Source organism: Coregonus lavaretus (assembly GCF_964263955.1).
Source record: "Coregonus lavaretus genome assembly, chromosome: 25".
In the NCBI taxonomy this organism is placed as follows: domain Eukaryota; kingdom Metazoa; phylum Chordata; class Actinopteri; order Salmoniformes; family Salmonidae; genus Coregonus; species Coregonus lavaretus.
Window position 1 is genome coordinate 5,078,613 of NC_140012.1, and position 15,231 is coordinate 5,093,843.

Sequence of the window (15,231 nt, forward strand, 5' to 3'; positions counted from 1 at the left end):
AAATCTGTGGAGGGAGCTGAAGGTTCGAGTTGCCAAACGTCAGTCTCGAAACCTTAATGACTTGGAGATGATCTGCAAAGAGGAGTGGAACAAAATCCCTCCTGAGACGTGTGCAAACCTGGTGGCCAACTACAAGAAACGTCTGACCTCTGTGATTGCCAACAAGGGTTTTGCCACCAAGTACTAAGTCATGTTTTGCAGAGGGGTAAAATACTTATTTCCCTCATTAAAATGCAAATTAATTAATAACATTTTTGACATGCGTTTTTCTGGATTTTTTTGTTGTTATTCTGTCTCTCACTGTTCAAATAAACCTACCATTAAAATTATAGACTGATCGTTTCTTTGTCAGTGGGCAAACGTACAAAATCAGCAGGGGATCAAATACTTTTTTCCCTCACTGTAGCTTTAGCATGAGTGTTAGGTGGGCAAGGTGAATGTGTGTGTCTGAGCATGTGAGTGTGTGAAGAGGTGAGAAGTAGGGGGAGTGCATGCATGCCCATGTGTGTGTGTGTGTGTATGCCTGCCTGCATGTGTGTGTCTGTGTGTCTCTGTGTATGTTTGCGTGCATGCTGCTTGTCTGTGTGAGAGTGTGTATGTGTGGACTGGCACCTCCATTAAGTGGAACTCCAGCCCCAGGCAGAGGCTGGAGTTTTTCACACATCTATAGACCAGTGATTCCCTTCTCCTTTCCTCTCCTAGGATCCAGTCCCAAGTCTGGTGGCAACAACTATGGACTGTCCTGGCAAACAGGTAGGCTGCAAATGCTGCTCAATTAGCCAAACAACAACAACTCCATTCAGAATATTAAGTAGCAGCCTACCTGTTTGCTATTGGTCGTTGTAGCCTATCCTTCTCCTTGAACTTTCAATTCCGTCATAATTCCATCTTCCATTGATTAGATATCCCAACTTGCCACACACGGAGGCTCTATGACTGTAGCCTATTGCTGCTTTGATGACTTGATGATTGGCCAACAACAAGCTACAAGTGTCACTCTCGTGAAAAACAAGAGCAGCAGTATAAATGATACAATTTCTCTCTCTCTCTTTCTCTCTCTCTCTCTACTGCAGCATTTGCATTCGGATCTGTATGGGTCCTTCCGGACAAGTCAGTTAAAATTACCCTTGACAATCATATCAGATCCGACTCAGACCTGTGACATTATTTAGAATTCTGGATCCGGACACGCTCGGGTCCCGGATCGGGTCCCGGGTATTCGGGTACAGGTGGATACGTGAAAACCTCTACAGCCCTCTCATTCTACCTGCCATCTTGACACACCTTTTTATCCTATAATCGACTGTAACCTAGCAACCAGGGAAGAAAACCTAGTCCCCTCTTCTTCTCTATAGCAGTAGTGAAAGTGCTGAATGTTGTACCATGCTTTACCCTAGTATTATCTGTTGTGCATGGTGATAGTCCTAAGTACAGTCCTGTTGCAGTGGGAGAGAAAGAAGGAGAGAGAGTAACACAGCTTAGAGAGGTGTATGTGTGTTACAGAGAAAGAGAGAGCGAGAGCAAGAGAGAAAGAGAGATGAGGGGGTGAGGGGGTGAGGCAAAAATACATGAGTGGAGGAGAGAAGGTATGATAAAGGAGGGACGAGAGGAGAGGGGGAAAGGAGCAGAGATTGAGGTAGAGGGCTAGTTGCTGGGTTGCAGGTAAAACTAACAGAGAAGGGGTGGAGGGTCTTGAAGGGAAGGGGAGGGGTGGGGGTGATGCTGGTGTGGTAAAGTTTTTCAGGAAGGCTATTGACATACACAGTGTAAAAACATGGCAGTAAAAAATAAGTGTCAGTAGGCCCCACTTAGCAGGCATAAGAAGGCTTTGACAGTGGGCTGGACCAAGTCCAGGCTCAAGTGGAGGGGTTGTGGGGTCTTTGACAGTTGGTGTTTTTGACCAAGGAGTAAAACCATCGTAGGCAGGCAGGGGTTGGAACCACGTTGGCACTGGAACCTTGCTACGTTTGGCAACACACACACACAGTTTTTCCTCATACGCACGCAGGCACACACACACATTAAATACTGTTTATTGGGATTTGTTTACATACGCACCAAAGGTGATGGTGAGGGAGGTACAGTTTGTAAACATGTTGGCTCCACCCAGAGCCACTGGCTAGTTCAAGGAAGTGGCACACTTTTTGCTTCATCCCCTTGCACACCTGATCAACGTTGTGTGCATGCATGAATGTGTGTTTGTGTGTGTGTGTGCAGTATGTAACTGACACATCTAAGTAGCCTCTATCTATTCTAGGACATTTGAGTGAATGAGGTCGGGTCTATTGTTTCAGGGTAATTTAAGAGATTAGAATGGGTCCAGACAGAGACAGCCGAGTGGCAATCAGCTGGGAAATCTCCCCTGTAATTGGCCAGCTCTGGAAAGGCCATCGCCACTGAGCGAGCGCCGCGAAGCTCGGTACTTGATTGCTTCTGTCTCCCATCTACCCACGTTCATAATTAGCAGCCAGACCTGCCAATGAATCCCAGATCATTGACAGCTCTCTCAGCCTAACAAGTGGCGGATGTTCGAAGCTGTCAGTCAGATGGGAAGAGACAGATTAGGCAGTGCCGAAGCAAATACTGTCAATTGCGGTGGAGGCGAAACAAACTGTGCTTTCACACACACACACACACACACACACACACACACACACACACACACACACAAACATCCTTTACCAACTCGATCTGTCTGTCAGTCACTCTAAATGACAGCAAACTCACAAACTAAGTGATGCCGGCAGGGTTGCCAGGAAATTATTGTGTTTGGATAGGCGTTCGTGTGTGTGTGTGTGTGTGTGTGTGTGTGTGTGTGTGTGTGTGTGTGTGTGTAACAGAGAGCAGGATTTGTTTTGAAATGCAATCTAATGAAAGAGTGGAGCAGCTGGAGGAGTAGAGAGGACGACAGGAGACTGACAGACTGACAGGCTCTTAGCACAATGGTCTTAAAAGCATCCTCCATTCTTTCTCTCTCTCTCTCTCTCTCTCTCTCTCTCTCTCTCCACTCTCCCTCGCTCTCTCTCCCCTCTTTTTCATGCTCCCTCTCTCTTTTTTAGCCCTCTATCACTCCTTCCCTCAAAGATCTTTTCCTTTCTTCGTCTCCTACCCACCTACTGCACTATACATCAGGAGCTCTCAGCACTACCCGCTTTACCTCTCCACACCTCCCTAATACACACACACACACACTAACATACATACACACACATGCACACACACACACTCACCCATTAACACATTTTGGCAGTCTCTAAGACTCCAGTCCTCATCAGTATTCCATGCAGTGATATCATGGCTGAACCATGTCTCTCCATGCCAATGCCGGAGAATGGGGCAGCATTCCCAATGAGCATTCCCAAAAAGATGGAATTCTCAAAGGGAGTAGAATGAAGTTACCCCTATAGGCACTGATCCATCAGTTTCATACTATTAACGGTTTAATTTCAAGGAGAAGTTCAGCCGTTTTAATTTCACTTGATATCAATAAACAATGATCTAAAGGTATCATCAAAACTAGACGAAAGGTATGGGCGTGTTGATAACATTATAAATATTCATGTTTCTTAATTTGGATTGGCTGATGTAAACCAAAATAAACTCACCACATGGCAAATTATTCCGAAACGCTACACAAGCTCAGCAATGGTGCAAATTATACAGCCTTACATGTACGAGCCAGAGTATGACCCTGAATATGTGCTAACACTAAACTACCCCCAATATCACTGGACGTATTCATAATGAGTAGCTACGCTGAGCTACGCTGAGCGATTCAGACTCAGGACAAGTCTTTGGATTTTCAGATAAAGCTCAACAGACAGAGCAATAATATAGATTTTTCACACTTTTGGTGGTGCTAATTACAGTTGAAGTCGGAAGTTTACATACACTTAGGTTGGAGTCATTAAAACTCATTTTTCAGCCACTCCACAAATTTCTTGTTAACAAACTATAGTTTTGGCAAGTCGGTTAGGACATCTACTTTGTGCATGACACAAGTAATTTTTCCAACAATTGTTTACAGACAGATTATTTTACTTATAATTCACTGTATCACAATTCCAGTGGGTCAGAAGTTTATATACACTAAGTTGACTGTGCCTTTAAACAGATTGGAAAATTCCAGAAAATGATGTCATGGCTTTAGAAGCTTCTGATAGACTAATTGACATAATTTGAGTCAATTGGAGGTGTACCTGTGGATGTATTTCAAGGCCTACCTTCAAACTCAGTGCCTCTTTGCTTGACATCATGGGAAAATCCAAAGAAATCAGCCAAGACCTCAGAAAAAAAATTGTAGACCTCCACAAGTCTGGTTCATCCTTGGGAGCAATTTCCAAACGCCTGAAGGTACCACGTTCATCTGTACAAACAATAGTACACAAGTATAAACACCATGGGACCACGCAGCCATCATACCGCTCAGGAAGGAGACGCATTCGGTCTCCTAGAGATTAACGTACTTTGGTGCGAAAAGTGTAAATCAATCCCAGAACAACAGCAAAGGACCTTGTGAAGATGCTGGAGGAAACAGGTACAAAAGTATCCATATCCACAGTAAATCGGGTCCTATATCGACATAACCTGAAAGGCCACTCAGCAAGGAAGAAGCCACTGCTCCAAAACCGCCATAAAGAAGCCAGACTAAGGTTTGCAACTGCACATGGGGACAAAGATCATACTTTTTGGAGAAATGTCCTCTGGTCTGATTAAACAAAAATAGAACTGTTTGGCCATAATGTTCATCGTTATGTTTGGAGGAAAAAGGGGGATGCTTGCAAGCCGAAGAACACCATCCCAACCGTGAAGCACGGAGGTGGCAGCATCATGCTGTGGGGGTGCTTTGCTGCAGGAGGGACTGGTGCACTTCACAAAATAGATGGCATCATGAAAATTGTGAGGATATATTGAAGCAACATCTCAAGACATCAGTCAGGAAGTTAAAGCTTGGTCGCAAATGGGTCTTCCAAATGGACAATGACCCCAAGCATACTTCCAAAGTTGTGGCAAAATGGCTTAAGGACAATAAAGTCAAGGTTTTGGAGTGGCCATCACAAAGCCCTGACCTCAATTTTATAGAAAATGTGTGGGTAGAACTGAAAAAGCGTGTGCGAGCAAGGAGGCCAACAAACCTGACTCAGTTACACCAGCTCTGTCAAGAGGAATGGGCCAAAATTCACCCAACTTATTGTGTTAAGCTTGTGGAAGGCTACCCGAAACATTTGACCCAAGTTAAACAATTTAAAAGGCAATGCTACAAAATACTAATTGAGTGTATGTAAACTTCTGACCCACTGGGAATGTGATGAAAGAAATAAAAGCTGAAATAAATACTATTATTCTGACATTTCACATTCTTAATATAAAGTGGTGATCCTAACTTACCTAAAACAGGGAATTTTTACTAGGATTAAATGTCAGGAATTGTGAAAAACTGAGTTTAAATGTATTTGGCTAAGGTGTATGTAAACTTCCGACTTCAACTGTACATCTGCCTTAGTTAAAATGCTAATTAAAGTAAATATAATCCGGTTTTCACTGGACTGAACCTTTACGGTTAGGATGGGTTAGGATTCAGGGAGGGTAGGCTTATCCTAGATCTGTGCCTGAGGGTAACCTACTATCTCATTTACATAAGTATTCACATCCCTAAATCAATACTTTGTAGAAGCACCTTTGACAGTGATTACAGCTGTGAGTCTTTATGGGTAAGTCTCTAAGAGCTTTCCACACCTAGATTGTGCAATTTTTACCCATTATTCTTTTCAAAATTCTTCAAGCTCTGTCAAATTGGTTGTTGATCATTGCTAGACAACCATTCTCAGGTCTTGCCATAGATTTATAAGTAGATTTAAGTCAAAACTGTAACTCGGCCACTCAGGAACATTCACTGTCTTCTTGGGAAGCAACTCCAGTGTAGATTTGGCCTTGTATTTTAGGTTATTGTCCTGCTGAAAGGTGAATTCATCTCCCAGTATCTGGTGGAAAGCAGACTGAACCAGGTTTTCCTCTAGGATTTAGCCTGTGCTTAGCTCTATGCCATTTTTTGTTTAATCCTGAAAAACTCACCAGTCCTTAACGATTACAAAAATACCCATAGCATAGTGCAGCCACCACTATGCTTGAAAATATGGAGAGTGGTACTCAGTAATGTGTTGGATTGGATTTGCCCCAAACATAACACTTTGTATTCAAGACAAAAAGCTAATCGCTTTGCACAATTTTTGCAGTATTACTTTAGTGCCTTGTTGCAAACAGGATGTATGTTTTGGAATAATTTTATTCTGAACAGGCTTCCTTCTTTTCACTCTTTCAATTAAGTTAGTATTGTGGAGTAACTACAATGTTGCTGATCCATCCTGAGTTTTCTCCTATCACAGCCATTAAACTCTGTAACTGTTTTAAAGCCACCATTTGCCTCATGGTGAAATCCCTGAGCGGTTTCTTTCCTCTCTGACAACTGAGTCAGGAAGGATGCCTGTATCTTTGTAGTGACTGGGTGTATTGATACACCATCCAAAGTGTAATTAATAACTTCACCATGCTCAAAGGAATATTCAATGTCTGCTTTTTTAATTTTTACCCATCTACCAAAAGGTGTCCTTCTTTGCGAGGCATTGGAAATCCTTCCTGGTCTTTGTGGTTGAATTTGTGTTTGAAATTCACTGCTCAACTGAGAGAACTTCCAAATAATTGAATGTGTGGGGTACAGAGATGAGGTAGTCATTAAAAAATGATGTTAAACACTATTATTGCAAACAGAGTGTGTCCATGCATCTCATTATGTGACTTGTTAAGCACATATTTAGGTTTGCCATAACAAAGGGGTTGATTAATTATTGACTTAAGACATTTCAATTTCTAAAAACATAATTCCACTTTGACATTATGGGGTATTTTGTGTAGGCCAGTGACACAAAATCAAAATTTGATCAATTTTAAATTCATGCTGTAAGGTCAAGGGGTGTGAATATTTTCTGAAGGCATTGTACCTTATCAACAAAACTGCTGAGAAAATTTACACAAAAATGCCTACATCTCACACCCTATCAAATAGCTCAATCAGCAGATGAGTTCGCCCAGAGCAAAGCACAGCAATGACTCAATAGGCAACTGTCTGAATGGAAATTGTTTTGGGGGAAAGTTAAAAATGCTTACAATTTAATCCATCAACTCACAATTACCAACCACGAGATAACTTAGAGACTCTAAATGGTGTGTGTGTGTGCATGCGCATGCCTGTACACGCTTGCTTTTGTCCCACTATCTCTTTCTTTCATCTGTTAGTCAAATCACAAAGTCTTGCATTACATTTAATTTATTTTGCAAATAAATGGCTGCTTGCACTGCCGTGGCAGCTTTCATCATAAAACTGAGACAACAAATAAGCGAGCGCGCCAGCAATGCGGCCAAGTGGAGTAGGGAAAAAAGCTTTGTAAAAACTCACCAACCACTTAATTGGGAGGAAAAACAGTAAATGACTACCGCCAACACACGGCTCCCAGAAAGAAATGGGCCCTGCGATGGTGGCCATGGTGACATATGACTCATTGTTTCCAGCCCTCTCTCATATGTGTCACATTAGGAGAAGGAGACAGACACAACAGGCTTAGGCTGCGTCCTAAATGGTACCGTATACCAGGCCCCGGTCAAAAGTAGTGCACTATAAAGGGGATAAGGTGCCATTTGGGACACACCCTAAGAGCCTCTACCAGCTTCACGTCCGTAGATCTACACGCTGGGTGGAGTCTGATTATTTCGAGTAAAGCGCACCTTTTGGTAACTTCGCCAGTCCAGACCTTCAAATAGCAACATTCACAAGGGGGTGGCAGAGCTTTTCTTGTTGTCTTCTCATTTGTGGTGAAAGCAAAAGAAGAGTCTCTCTTGTCTTGTTGTCTTCCCTTGCTAGCAAGTTTGTTGAATACTGCAAACGAGCTAGCCTTTTAGCTTCCCATCTCCATGTGAAATAATCAGATTTATAATGAAATAATATGCCCTGGCAGATATTCTTATACTTGCCAGTTTGATATGTTGCTTCCATGTATTCGCTGTCATATCAGCTAAAATAGAATGTCGTAACTTTAAGTCCAGGAGAAAAAAAAGCACATATGTCTTAATGTTTCAAAATAGCCTACAATAACATTGGCACTTCGAAACAAAATACCTTTTTTGGGGATTCTAATAAGGCTAAAATGTTGTTTGTTTTATTGTTTGAACAGTCGCTGAGATTATATTTGGTTATCACTGCAAAATACGTTGCTTATTTAATGCCAAGCTAAACCAAGACAGCAATCTTAAAGTTGAAGTGATTTTGAAGTTGATTAGATTCTCACATTGCCAAGTGAAATAATCAGATTTATAATGAAATAATATGCCCTGGCAAATATTTGTATACTTGCCGGTGTAACCTACAACGTTATCCCAGTTTGATATGCTGCTTGAATGTATTCACTCCCATATCAGCTAAAAATTAAAATAACTGAAATCACTAGTTATTACACCTAAACAAAATACCTTTTAGGGGGGATTCTAATAAGGCTACAATGTTGTTTGGTTTATTGTTTGAACAGTCGCTGAGATTATATTTGCTTATCAATGCAAAATAGGCTACTTTGATGCATAACCTATAGCCTATAGATAAGATCAAGGAACCAATCGAGCTTCACTGCCTACACAACACTGCCCCGATGGCTGTGCAAGGAATGATACGGCACGTTTCATTTTTCATGTGGCACGGGAGTACGTTTTTAATGAAAAACAACATTGTGACACTGCATTACGCTCCGAATGTTCATGATAAGGAATAAGGTTTTGAAGTGTCTGTCCTATTTCTAGGAGACATAAGAAACAGTACCAGTCAAAGTTTGGACACACCTACTCAGTCAAGGGTTTTTCTTAATTTTTTACTATTTTCTACATTGTAGAATAATAGTGAAGATATCAAAACTATGAAATAACACATGTAGTAACCAAAAACGCAAAATATTTTTTAAGGGGAAAAAACTAGAAATAAGTCAAAAAAACTGAAAACTTGAGCGTGCATAACTATTCACCCCCCCAAAGTCAATACTTTGCAGAGCCACCTTTTGCAGCAATTACAGCTGCAAGTCTCTTGGAGTATGTCTCTATAAGCTTGGCACATCTAGCCACTGGGATTTTTGCCCATTCTTCAAGGCAAAACTACTCCAGCTCCTTCAAGTTGGATGGGTTACGCTGGTGTATAGCAATCTTTAAGTCATACCACAGATTCTCAATTTGATTGAGGTCTGGGCTTTGACTAGGCCATTCCAAGACATTTAAATGTTTCCCCTTAAACCACACGAGTGTTGCTTTAGCAGTATGCTTAGGGTCATTGTCCTGCAGGAAGGTGAACCTCCGTCCCAGTCTCAAATGTCTGGAAGACTGAAACAGGTTTCCCTCAAGAATTTCCCTGTATTCAGCGCCATCCATCATTCCTTCAATTCTGACCAGTTTCTCAGTCCCTGCCGATGAAAAACATCCACACAGCATGATGCTGCCACCACCATGCTTCACTGTCTCCCACATGCCTTTTGGCGTACACCAAACATGTTTGCTTAATTTTTTCTTAAAGCAATGGCTTTTTTCTGGCCACTCTTACATAAATCCCAGCTTTGTGGAGTGTACAGCTTAAAGTGGTCCTATGGACAGATACTCCAATCTCTGCTGTGGAGCTTTGCAGCTCCTTCAGGGTTATCTTTGGTTTCTTTGTTGCCTCTCTGATGAATGCCCTCCTTGCCTGGTCCGTGAGTTTTGGTGGCTGCCCTCTCTTGGCAGGTTTGTTGTGGTGCCATATTCTTTCCATTTTTTAAATAATGGATTTAATGGTGCTCCGTGGGATGTTCAAGGTTTCCAATATTTTTTTATAACCCAACCCTGATCTGTACTTCTCCACAACTTTGTCCCTAACCTGTTTGGAGAGCTCCTTGGTCTTCATGGTGCCGCTTGCTTGGTGGTTCCCCTTGCTTAGTGGTGTTGCAGACTCTGGGGCCTTTCAGAACAGGTGTATATATACTGAGATCATGTGACAGATCATGTGACACTTAGATTGCACACAAGTGGACTTTATTTAACTAATTATGTGACTTCTGAAGGTAATTGGTAGCACCAGATCTTATTTAGGGGCTTCATAGCAAAGGGAGTGAATACATATGCATGCACCACTTTTCCGTTATTTATTTTTTAGAATTTTTTGAAACAGGTAATTTTTTTCATTTCACTTCACCAATTTGGACTATTTTGTGTATGTCCATTACATGAAATCCAAATAAAAATCAATTTAAATTACAGCTTGTAATGCAACAAAATAGGAAAAACACCAAGGGGGATGAATACCTTTGCAAGGCACTGTAAATGCTTCACAGAGTTCAAGTAACAGACACATCTCAACATCAACTGTTCAGAGGAGACTGCATGAATCAGGCCTTCATGGTCGAATTGCTGCAAAGAAACCACTACTAAAGGACACCAATAAGAAGAAGAGACTTGCTTGGGCCAAGAAACACGAGCAATGGATAATAGACCGGTGGAAATCTGTCCTTTGGTCTGATGTCCAAATTTGAGATTTTTGGTTCCAACCACTGTGTCTTTGTGAGACGCAGAGTAGGTGAACGGATGATCTCTGCATGTATGGTTCCCACCGTGAAGCATGGAGGAGGTGGTGTGATGGTGTGGGGTGCTTTGCTGGTGACACTGTCTGTGATTTACTTAGAATTCAAGGCACACTTAACCAGCATGGCTACCACAGCATTCTGCAGTGATATGCCATCCCATCTGGTTTGCACTTAGTGGGACTATCATTTGTTTTTAAACAGGACAATGACCCAAAACACACCTCTAGGCTGTGTAAGGGATATTTGACCAATAAGGAGGGTGATGGAGTGCTGCATCAGATGACCTGGCCTCCACAATCACCCGACCTCAACCCAATTGAGATGATTTGGGATGTCCCTCCAACACAGAGCGGAGGAGAGATGTTCACAGCACAGCCAGACAGCCAGAATGACTGGAGGGAAAAGTAGCCACAAGCTTGGATGTGTGACAGAGGAGAGATACACACTCCAACAAGGATTACTCCAACAAGTGTGCCTCAGAGAGAGAGTGTGTGTGTGTATGTGTGTGCAATGACGCATGCGTATTACAGTAGGTGTGTGTTGTTAGTATGAGAGATGAGGAGGAGGAGGATAGGAGGCCTGCCCTTCTAAATATGCATCTTAATGGCTGCTCTGTTCCCACCATTCACAGTGAAGGAGAGAGAGAGAGAAAGAAAGAGAGGCCATGTCTTCAGGGGGTAGTGAGGGCAGACACAGAGAGGGAGAGCCGATGAGAGGCAAGAATTGTGGACAACCATCCACAAGAGAGAGGCTGTGTATGCACTGCATTACCCCCAATTCCTCCAGGCCCTCCCGCCCCCAGCCCCTTGCCAGTGACTACACTCACTCACTCTATTTCCCCGAACACACACACCAACACAGCACACGCGCACACACACACACACACACACACACACACACACACACACAGGCCCTCCTTCAGCAGCAGCAGTAGTAGTAGTGCAATAGCAGTTGCAGCAGCAGTAGCTGTTTGTCACTAAATGAAGGCATGCATTCTTTGGGCCCGGGAGCTGGGTGCCTGCCAGTCCTCTGGCCGCTGAGTGCCATTTTTTTAAGAACAAAAAGGGCCCTATGAAAGGAGCACAGCCTGGCCCTGCACAGGTCTGGGCCGGGGCAAAAACAAACACGGCCACCACCTTAAAGAGACAGGAGCCACCTGAAATACATAGGCGCTACCTGAAAGACATACCTGAAAGACATAGGAGTAACTTTTAGTAGATAGGAGTGTCCTTCAAGATGAAGGAGACACCTTTTGTAGATAGGAACCACCTTAAAGAGGAAAAAACTATTTAATCAATTTTAGAATAAGGCTGTAACATAACAAAATGTGGAAAAAGTCGGAATACTTTCCGAATGCACTGTACATCAATAACAACAACAAAAAATCTTAGCAGAGCCAGATGAGTGAAAATCTAGCAAGGGATAAACCTCAGCGTGTAGCCTAGTCCTAGTTGGAAGTCATAATTGCACTGATACGATGGGGAATATTAGCCTACTTGCCCTGGCTGCTTCAGCCTGCCTGACAATGCCTGCTTCTGTCCTCATTACCCACGTTTTTTCAATTGAATGGGATTTACCTGCTTACTTGCCTGCCCATTTTATCGATGCCAAATACAGTCGTTCAAGTTCACCATATCTAGCTAAGTGATTCTTATTTCTTGCTAACTAACCAAATAACAAATGCAACTTGTAGCCACTGAAGCTTCTAAAAACTCACCCACTTGTCCATGCTTGTATGACATGACATCCCATCACAGCAACTAGCTAGCTAGCTACAAGGCTCTGTGTTTGTAGCTTGCTAAATAAATAGATAAGTTAGCCTATTAGCCACATCGTTATGACTTGACCTTAACTTTCGTCAGTTTTTGTCCAAAATATTGAGTAAGTGAAACTGAAACCTCCTCAAAATGTGTGCGTCCTCAAAATACAGGAAGTCTCACAGTATGATGCAAAATTGATCATACTGTGACACTTTCGGTACTTTTAAGTTCTATATCTTGAAAACTTGATCGCTGACATGCAAAACATTTTGGGACTGTATCAACAATGGATTAATAAAACAAATATCAAAATATAGTTTTTGAGTGGTATTTTCCTTTAAAGAGACATAGGAGGCACCTTAAAGAGACATAGGAGCAGTGGCGACCCGTCATTCTCTTTTTAGCCCCACCTTTCTAGCAAAAAATATATAAATAATGTGAGTTAATAAAGCTGCATACAAACTTGGTCTCATTTTTGCTTTCTTGAGTAAGGCAGCTCCAAAATGTAGGTGTTTCAGCCTAGCTCAGTGCTTTCTATTGTGGTGGGGCAGCCAGCAGAAAATACGGAGCGTAGGGGTTGGTAACGTTCTCCAGTTGTGCCGTGATTGGCTCAGTGTTCTGTCACTCATGGGAACACTATGTCACCGCCAAATCTAAGGGTAGAGCTCGAAAATTCAAGCCCCTTGGGTGCTGCCATAGAGTTACATTAGAAGTGCCCATCCAAGAAGGCTCAAGGTCATTGGCCACAGATAAAATTATGTCAAATCACGTTATATCTACAGCAGCTTTGATTGGACTGATCATGTCAACATCATACTCTCAAAATCTTAGCTAGCAAGCCAGCAGTCACCATCATGAATCAAGTGGACAATCTACTCCTTTTTAATCTTTGTCATATGAAGAGAAATAATGAAGAGTAATTATAGATAAAACGTATCGGTGCTCATCGGCCATTGGACATAAACATTACACAACAAGTGGTTTGGAAGGAAGTGGATTGGAAGGAATCAGTGGTTTGGAAGGAATCAGTGGCTAACTGCAAGCATTGCAAAGCAATCACTAGCCTGCTATTCAGTGGAGTGGGTGTGTGGTCCCAAGCCTGGGTTTAAGGCTCTCTTTTCCAAGCTTTAAAGCATAAACATTCAACATTGGCCATGGTGTCAATCAAGCATGACTTCTGCCGCGCTCAAAACAACTGGAAACTCAGAGCTGGGAAATCTGATTTCAGTGAGTTCAAGACAACTGGGAACTCAGAAAAAAACGAGCTCCGACTAGGAAAATACATTTTGAACGGTCATCCAACTCGGAAGTCGGGAACTCGGGCCTCTTTCTAGAGCTCTGTCCTGAAGATCACTGAGGTCATCATGATTCAACCTTGTTTTTTTCAGAGTTCCCAGCTGTCTTGAAAGCACCATAAATCCAGAGAATGCCAGACTTTGCTGACAAAGTTTGATGAAAAAATGTGCCCACGAAGGACCGCCGCGCCACCTTCCTGTTCAAGTGAGCACAGCACAACAAGGTGAGTCCAAAACTGTATTGTATGCTGCTGCATAAATGATGTAATATGCCAGGGAGATAAGCTAAGAAAGTAATACTAAGTGTATGTTGTGTAGTAAGCTGTTAGTAGCCCATGTGCCTCACCCTAATAATTTGGTCCCGTTTCCCCTCCTAATTTTGCCTACTGTTCTGACTTGGTGGTGCACATGTAGCCTTTAGCCTGTTTTAGAGAAATGTAATCATCGAAAATTGTAAGAGCTTTCATTATCTGCTCATATGCCCCCCTTATTTATCCTACGGTTCTGACTTGGTGTACAGGGAGAACACTGTAAGAACGGCCCATGTTCTGAATTATGTCGCTGTACATTTAAAAAGTGCTGAACAAATGGTTATATTGACTACTTCCGTCCTAGCTCGCTTATTAATGTCTTAATTGAAATTACGGATTGCCTCTTATCTGCTCGTCGTCCCCTTATGCCATAGTTTGTACATCTCAATTGTCAGTAGAAACCACATTTGTTTAAGCAAGTCAGCCACATCAGCTATGTTTTTTTAAAAGGCAGTACATGAGGCTGAATGAAATGTTTTTTTGCCAGACAAGGCTCCGCTGATAGCCAGGTGTAGCAGTGGTAAGGTGTTGGGACTGCTGTTGGGACTCTGTTGTTGGGAGAGCTTTATGTAGGCACTAACAGCGTGTGGGCACCGTTTGTCACCGTTATAGTGCAATTAATGTATTGTTTAGTGTTGTGTTGTGTAGTTGGTTTGCTGGCATGCATAAAAAATAAAAAAAAGTTTGCCCCATCAAGATTTACATGCTAAAATCGCTACTGCATAGGAGCCACCTTAAAGAGACATAGCAGCTACCTTTAGTAGATAGGAATAGAATACTGTAAATAGACCGAGGCCACCATAAATAGATCTCCTTAAAAGGACATGGGTCACTATGTACTAGATTCAGGAGGAGGTGTGGTTTTAACCCCCAGAGTTCTGCAGGTATCTGTGAACTGTCAAAGACATGGAAAAGCTCTGATGAAGGCATAACAGCCGTAACGCTTTAGCCTGCCCGGACAAAAATAAAAAGGTGAAATAAGGTGACGTCTTTTTGTCCATTTTGTTAAACATTTTGCAGTGTCGCCGTTTCCCAATGCTCTTGAACTTGGGATTTCATTTGAAGTCAATGTCACATATGGCAGAGCACTCAGCTAGTAAAGCTAGATAGCGCACCTGTTACATACTCCACAAGAGTTCTGCAGGTATCTTGAACTGTCACAGACATGTCATTAGAGGTGAATAAGGTGGTGGGGGGGGGGGGGGGGTCACTGCACTTGATAGAAATAAAG